The sequence below is a fragment of the Eubalaena glacialis genome, chromosome 1, assembly GCF_028564815.1.
Source record: "Eubalaena glacialis isolate mEubGla1 chromosome 1, mEubGla1.1.hap2.+ XY, whole genome shotgun sequence".
In the NCBI taxonomy this organism is placed as follows: Eukaryota; Metazoa; Chordata; class Mammalia; order Artiodactyla; family Balaenidae; genus Eubalaena; species Eubalaena glacialis.
This window is the reverse complement of record NC_083716.1, coordinates 36103125-36110032: the sequence shown is the minus strand read 5'-3', so window position 1 is coordinate 36110032 and position 6908 is coordinate 36103125. Positions and strand designations below refer to the sequence as shown.

Here is a 6908-nt window from a genome sequence, read left to right as displayed (position 1 = left end):
TAGCCAAAAGCCAGCCAACTCCCAGACATGAGCCCAGTCATGACCAGAAAACCACCCAGTCAAGCCCAACCCTAGTGGTCAACCTTCAAATTTACAAACTCGATATTTTTGGTTTAAGCCACTGTGTTTTGAGATTGTTTGCAGGATTTTTTTTTTTTTTGGTAGAAATAGGTAACTGATACAGTGGGATAACACAGCATTCAAGTGTCGTCCCATAAACTTGAAGGAAGGCGATAGGATAATGAATGAAATTCAGAGCTTCCTAGTCACCTTCTCTTACAGAGGAGGGGTGGAAGGATTAGAATACATATATTCAATTGTGTGTGTGTGTGCACAAAAACATACATAAAAATATAAAAATACTGGTCAAAAGTAGTACAAGGTGGTTGGAAATTCCACAGTGACATTTTAAAAATGAGAACTTTACCTTAATTTTTTCAGCATAAAAGTTTAGCCAAACAACATCACAGATATGACATTCATGCTAAAAAAAAAAGCATAACCTCAATCTATGCATGAGAAAATGTCAGAGTAATCCAAATTGTGGAACATTCTAGTTAAAACAACAACAACAACAAACTGGCTGGTACCTAGAAGTGTTAAGGTCATGAAAGACAAAACAACAACAACAACAACAACAAAAAATTGAGCTACTTTACAAGATGGGAGGAAATAAAGGAGACATGACAATTAAATGAAATGTGGAATCCTTGGATTCTAGAACAGAAAAATGACATTAATGGAACAATTAGTAAATTTTGAATAAGATCTGTAGATTAGTTAATAGTAAAAAGTAGTAAATCAATGTTAATTTTAGGTTTCAATAATTGTTCTATATAAATAAGTTCTCGACATTTGTAGAAGCTGGGTGAAAGATTATATGGGAACTCTGTGTACTATTTTTGTAACTTTTTTCTAAGTTTAAAATTATTTCAAGATAAAAATCTTTTTAAATAAGAAAGTTAGGCCAAGGGTAATGTGATCACATTTATATATATATATATATATATATATATATATATATATTTTTTTTTTTTTTTTTTTTAAGAGGGAAGAGTATATAAAAAACTGTTAACAGCAGCAAATAATGTGTTGACATGCCAGGCACTATTCTAGATATTGGTGGTATAGTAATCAACAAGACAGAAAAATCACTAGACTCTCTTGTAAATAGAAATATACAGGATAATTTCAGCTGGTGCTAAATACTATGTAGAAAATAAAACAGGCTAAGAGTAGTAACGGATTGGGTGAGCTACTTTAGATTAGGTAGCCAGGAAAACTCTTTTCTGGAAGTGTTATTTGAATGAGATCTGACTGACCCAAAAAACCAACTTTGTGAAGATATGGAAGGGGCATTCTAGACATGGAAAAGCAAAGCAAAGGCCCTGGGGCAGAAGCAAATATGAAGAATGCCAGGAAGAGAAAGACTAGACTAGCCAGGGTAGAATGTGACCAGGTCAGACTAGAGCATAGGCATTATCCATAGTAGGTAGGCCTGGGTAAAGAGTTTGTGTTTTATATAAAAAATGAAACCACTGGAAGGTTTTAAGAGGGGTTGGACATGTGACTGACATTCTTAAAAATGTTGTTTCATTTTTTGTGGAAAATGACCAGCAGGTAGACAAGAGTGGAAAGAGGGAAGCCTGTTGGGGGCAACTTCGACAGTCTAGAGAAGGAGGGTGGTGGCTTGATTAGGGTGGTCACTGAAAGTGGAAAGCAGTGAATGATTCCAGATATATTGTGTTGAAGGTGGAGCTGACTAAATTTTGCAGATGGATTGAATGTGGGAGGTGAGGGAAGGCGAGGAATCTAGGATTCCTTGTTTTCCTGTGCAACTTGGAGGGATTTTGGTGCCAATTACCTTGGAAGAGTGATGGAGGAATAGTATTCTTGGGGGAAAAAAAATCAAGAATTCTGTTTTGGATACATTAGAGACATTAGACCTTCATTATTTCAGGGTGTGTGTGTGTGTGTGTGTGTGTGTGTGTGTAAGTGTATATTTTTCAGGAACTTACATTTTGGAAAAATAATGAAGTTTAGGAACATTCAAAATATGTTAGACCAACCAGGTGCCCCAATGATTCAAAAAAAGACAGGGAGCGTATCTCACCTGGAAAAGTTACTGAGCTGAGACTAATATATAGGACAGATGGCTCCATCCTTAAAACAAGCAGTTATAGAAGTCACAAAGAAAAGTGATGTATTAAATTTGTTCCTGCGTGTGAACAATGGTGGGCATCCATGGGTGAACCTTTTTACAATTGTCATCACCCCTGTAAATACGACATCTTTCACGAGGAAAATAAATGAAACCGTGCACATGTCCTTCAGGTTTAGGAAAGGAAACTCTGACCAAATGTGCACGTAGTTAGAGATATCATGGTGATTTCTTTTCCTTTTCTTTTCTTAAAGGAACAGTGCACAGGGCACCTGGGGACTATAGGAGGGTAACTATTGGAGGGACTATGGTATTGCGTCCAAGGGGGTAGACTGTTGAGCCCAAAAACCTGCCACTCCGCCACTCACTGGTGGTGTAGCTTGCAAGTTCCGTAACTTCCCTGTGCCTTAGTTATATCATCTGTAAAATAGGGGGACGATATACAGTAGACCCTGTAGCGCCTGCCCCTTCCCTTCCCCAGATTCCTCTTCTCAGCTGCTGGAGTGTTTCCAGAAGATGGCATTCACCTATTAGCCCTCTTTGGGCATTGCCATGGCTGAGGAAAACTGTCTCTCCTAAGGTCACACCCCCTTCCACGGGCAGCCCACATCCAATGACTGATCAAAAAAGAGTAGAAAGGCCTGAACCTTCGCCCCAATTCAGGGCAGCTGGAAGAGCCTTCCCAGCTCCAGAGCTCCATGTGGGGTTGACTGAAGGCTTCACTGGGCTTCAACCTCAACATCTCACCCTGCCCAATCCTGCTTCCTTCTCCTCCTTTCCCCAAGAGTGGCTCCCAAGACCTCTCTCTGAGAAACTTGCAATGCTAATCACCCTCACAGAGTCTGCTTCCTAGAGAGCCCAGCCTGTGAGGTAAGAGTACCCTCCTCCTCTTAGGGGGATCCTTAGGAATAAATAAGTCACTATAATAAGGCACTTAAAAGAGTGTGTGCACACAGTAAGTGGAATATAAGTGTTAGATATTGTTATGGAAGTCTTTTCTTATGAGATTATCAATGCCTACAAAACTACAAATAGTTTTCCCCTTTAGCCATAAAAGGTTCATCACAGTGGTTTGAGTTAATTTTCCATAATTGTGTTACATACAAATAAAGTTAACTTGCTTGTTTTAGGTGATGAGAGGGGAGAAATATATTTCTGGCCTATTTGTTGCTACTGAGATCCCCTCATTCTTGATTGTCAGGGGGCATCTCTGTTTGCAAACTGACTATAAACACTTTCTCATTTATACATTGGGCTTTTTTTTTAATGGAGAAAAGGTAGATGTGAATTATATTATTAGGCTGTGATTACATACATCTCCTTGATAGAGACTTCTTCATGCCAGGAATTGGCATTTGTAGGGTCTTCTGAGATGAGGGTCTCATCCTCTGAGATGAGAGGGAACAAATGTCTTGAGCTTAGCCCATTCTGTTCAGACAGAACAGTTGTGATAACCAGAGGGAGGGATGGATATTAAGCTCATTTTGTCACTGCATTTTTTTTTTCCTGGTTCATAAGTACTTGATCCTTATGGACTAAAATAGAGATGGAACTTTTCCCATAAAACTGAAGGTTCTAAAACAAGAATAACCAAAGAGCTTCTGTACTTGAAAGCAGTGAATACAAGATCACATATAGCTAAATTTGAAAAACAAATGTTAACCCAAAAATCAGATTATACATTAGATTAAACCACAGTCTAACACATCAGGAGAAAGAAAGAACTGACAAATGCAAGCTGGATGAAAAGTAGAGGCTATGGTGGGTAAGAATTTATCTTTGTTTTACCCGTAATTCTTCAAAGAGCATTAGTTGTATGATTTGGTTAAAGCCATGTATACAACATGGCTGTATACATTGTATACAGCCATGTATACAATGTATACAATGTATACAACATGGCTGTATACAATGTATACAGCCATGTATACAATGTATACAATGTATACAACATGGCTGTATACAATGTATACAGCCATGTATACAATGTATACAATGTATACAACATGGCTGTATACAATGTATACAGCCATGTATACAATGTATACACTGTATACATTGTATACAGTGTATACAATGTATACTATATTTTTCTTCTTCCAATTAGAAAGCCAAAAAGTTTGTGATTCCATTCCCCCATATGAGTCTAATATTATTCCCTGATACAAAGCCTCCAGCCTGTGAACAGTTTGGGAAATAATCACCAAAAGAAGTGATCCTCCTGTCCTGTTCAATGGGCGTTCTGAGCTGTTTGCTTCTTATCTACCTGTGTTCATCTGAAGGCCTTTGGCTTGCATGAGACTCCATGCCACTACCCATGGCAGTTGGGGTACACGTCTTCACTCCAGTGGGCACCTTGTTTCTCAGCCACAAGTTGAATAAGTTGGGAGTGGCTGGCATAAAGCTTGAGTTTATCATTAATGTCCACCCATCCCACTTTCTTGGCATCGTCACCAGCTTCCAGAGGAAGATGATCCATTACCTCCCCTGTTTCATCATGGTAGTTCACAGCCTCTGTCTCCATCCACGTGTTATTGTGTTCCGAGGATCATCCACATAGCCTTTATAGACCACAAAGTGTTCCTGGCTGAATAGTTTGTGCAATTGTTTCTCCAACTCCTGTGTTTCTGCTCTGGATTTCTGTAAGGAGTTCATGGCTTCCTCACCAAATTCTCTCTTCATTGTGGTACTAATCTTCTCTCCTGGATCTGCCATCCCCCCTGGGATGGCCCATGCCCCACAGTCCTTCCTTCTGTTGGCTACAAATTGCAGGATGTTTCTCCCAGAAACAGGTGGGTAACTGTATTTCCCTTGCTATCCTTTTTCCACCTGGTTAAGATGGGATCTGCAGCATGATTGGGGCCCCAACGCCCCAAAAGCCCTCAGCCAACCAGCCCTGGCTGACGTGCAGGATTTCTAGGTCTACCATTTTCAACCTCATACCAACCGTTCTGGCTCCTTCTCTCAACATGCCCATCCTTTTCATTAAATTTAAGAGAGAAGTTTCTTTCACCCAAAAGAGGGTCTGCCCACCTGGGTCCGGCCAAGACTGAGCCGGAAGCGTACTCGACAGCCTTGTACTCTGGCCACTCAACCAGCCAGCTCACTTTCTCGTTGGGGACCTGGCTTTGCCCCACTTTAGAGCCAGGGTAAGGCGATGTCCTGGCCTTCTTGTGGGGCGTCTCAGCAGGGCCGTTTGAAATGGACATGATGAAGTTTGGAGGAAACCCATGTGAGGAAAACGGGCTCTAGCCGGCTGAGATGTTAGGGCAGCTGCTGGGCCTGACTGCCACAGAGGCCAAGGCCACAGAGAGAGACACGGTCGCTAAAGCCTTTGCCAGGCAGTGTCCAGCCATTCACCACCCAGCAGGCTGTAAGGATTTCCGTTGCTCTCAGGTGGGGCGCTTCCAGTCGCAAGGGCAGGGCTCCTGAACTTGCCAGTAGGGGGCCAACGGCACAGCTGAGCAGCGGGGGATGAGGGCCTCACCACAAACCCCGCCCAGCGCCCCCTTGGGGCCATTGCTGCGTTTGTACTTCATTACATTGAAAGATTTCAACGTCTGGAAGGGATTCTAAAGGGTTGAGAACATTGTTCAAACACCACCAACAAAATCAGCACACAACAACAAAAGTGCTTTCTTGCTTAGCAGGGTATTAGCCTTATGGGTAGACTTAGTTCACTAGTCTAGGACCAGTATCTGTTTGGGAGAAGGCAGAAAGAATGTGTTGGAGGCTCTGGGGGACAAAAGGCTCCTTATTTGGGATGCTCAAAAGCCTGGTGAGGGTGCCCCTGAAGGAGAAAGCTCACTTGGTGCACCCTGCATGGTCCTGGTGAGAAATCCATGAGGTGTGCACACATGGTATGGGGGATGGTTCCAAATCTCAGGCCCATCATTTTACTAGCTGAATGGCTTAGGCAGGTTGCATAAGCTTTATATTCAAAGGAGTAATGGCTACCGCATACCAGGAGCTGTCAAGCACAGAAGATTGTACTGAGGTCTGGACCATATGGCCTCTGCTCTTAAAGGATTCTGGTTGAGGAGGCAGCACATACATTTAAAAATAGCAGTAGGGACGTCGCTGGTGGCACAGTGGTTAAGAATCCACCTGCCAATGCAGGGGACACAGGTTCGAGCCCTGGTCCTGGAAGATTCCACATGCCGCAGAGCAACTAAGCCCACGTGTCGCAACTAATGAGCCCGCGTGCTGCAACTACTGAAGCCTGCGCGCCTAGAGCCCATGCTCCGCAACAAGAGAAGCCACCGCAAAGAGAAGCCTGCGCACCACAACAAAGTAGCTCCTGCTCGCCACAACTAGAGAAAGCCCGCACGCAGCAATGAAGACCCAACGCAGCCAAAAATAAATAAAGAAAAAAAAATAGGAGTAACATGGGAAGGGCAGTGCACAGTAATCCTTAAGAGTTGAACACAATCAGGTTCAAGTCCAGCTTTCCCTCCTTAACTGGGATCTTCTTGGGCAAAGTTACTTAAGTTACATACGCTCACTTCAGTTTCCTCAAGTGTAAGATGGAAATAGAAATATTTACCTCATAGAATTCTGGTGACAATTAAGTAGGTTGTTACATGTAAAGCTGTTAAATAACTGGTCCATCATACATATTCAAAAATGCTAGTTGTCATTACTATAGTTATCATTAACTTTTTGACCCTGCACCTTGCAAACTGTAGATTAGAACAGGACAGTTGAAATGATCATGGGAATTGAGTGGCTCACATATAAGACCAGA

The 6908-nt window shown here is 42.1% G+C and overlaps 1 pseudogene; it reads right to left on the bottom strand.

The window, feature by feature from the left end:
• Positions 1-4472: 4472 nt before the first annotated feature.
• On the bottom strand, positions 4473-5517 carry LOC133094605 (ADP-ribose pyrophosphatase, mitochondrial-like; annotated as a pseudogene).
• Positions 5518-6908: the final 1391 nt, after the last annotated feature.